Below are 1,442 nucleotides of genomic sequence, written 5' to 3'. Positions count from 1 at the left end.
GACGTCCTGGCCAGTTTGGTGTAGTGGTTAAGTGTGCGGAATCTAATCTGGGAGAACCAGGTTTGATTCCCCACTCCTCCACCGGCAGCTGCTGGAATGGCCTCGGGTCAGCCGTAGCTCTCGCAGGAGTTGTCCTTGAAAGGGCAGCTTCTGGGAGAGCTCTCTCAGCCCCACCCACCTCACAGGGTGTCTGTGGTGGGGGGAGAAGATATAGGGGATTGTAAGCCCCTCTGAGTCTCTGATTCAGAGAGAAGGGCGAGGTATATGTCTGCAGTCGTCTTCTTCTCTCAGCCCCACCCACCTCACAGGGTGTCTGTTGTGGGGGGAGAAGACAGAAGAGATTGTAAGCCCCTCTATGTCTCTGATTCAGAGAGAAGGGCGAAGTATAAGTCTACAGTCTTCTTCTTCTCTCAGCCCCACCCACCTCACAGGGTGTGTGCTGTGGGGGGAGAAGACATAGGAGATTGTAGGCCGCCCTGAGTCTCTGTCCTTGAAAGGGCAGCTGCTGTGAGAGCTCTCTCAGCCCCACCCACCTCACAGGGTGTCTGTTGCGGGGGGAGAAGACAGAGGAGATTGTAGGCCGCTCTGAGTCTCTGTCTTTGAAAGGGCAGCTGCTATGAGAGCCATCTCAGCCCCACCCACCTCACAGGGTGACTGTTATGGGGGGAGAAGACAGAGGAGATTGTAGGCCGCTCTGAGTCTCTGTCTTTGAAAGGGCAGCTGCTGTGAGAGCCCTCTCAGCCCCACCCACCTCACAGGGTGTCTGTTGCGGGGGGAGAAGACAGAGGAGATTGTAGGCCGCTCTGAGTCTCTGTCTTTGAAAGGGCAGCTGCTGTGAGAGCCCTCTCAGCTGCACCCACCTCGCACGGTGTCTGTTGCGGGGGGAGGAGACAGAGGAGATTGTAGGCCGCTCTGAGTCTCTGTCCTTGAAAGGGCAGCTGCTGTGAGAGCCCTCTCAGCCCCACCCACCTCACAGGGTGTCTGTTGTGAGGGGAGGGGAGATAAAGGAGATTGTAGCTGCTCTGAGATTCGGAGCGGAGGGCGGGATATAAATCCAATATCATCCTCATCTTCTTCTCTGCAGAGGCAGGCAATGGTAAACTTGTCTCTGCATGTCTTTTGCCCTGATTGGGACGGCCTAGGCTAGCTCAGTCTCCTCAGATCTCAGAAGCCAAGTAGGGTCAGCTGTGGTTTGTACTTGGGTGAGAGACCATGTTCCCTCTGCACTGTGGAGTCTCGAGAGCATCAATTCTGCTTTGCGAGCTAAGGGCAGCCGTGTCGGTCTGAAGCAGTAGAACAAAGCAGGAGTCAAGTTTAAGACCAACCAAGTTATATTCGGAATGTCAGCTTTCGTGTGCTCCAAGAACACTTCTTCAGACGAGGAATGAGGAACAGGAAGCAGAGCGACATAGAGCTGGGGGGGGGGGGGGTTAGAACGCAAA

This window comes from Heteronotia binoei, unplaced genomic scaffold (genome assembly GCF_032191835.1).
Source record: "Heteronotia binoei isolate CCM8104 ecotype False Entrance Well unplaced genomic scaffold, APGP_CSIRO_Hbin_v1 ptg001899l, whole genome shotgun sequence".
NCBI classification, from domain to species: Eukaryota; Metazoa; Chordata; class Lepidosauria; order Squamata; family Gekkonidae; genus Heteronotia; species Heteronotia binoei.
This window is presented reverse-complemented; position numbering follows the sequence as displayed.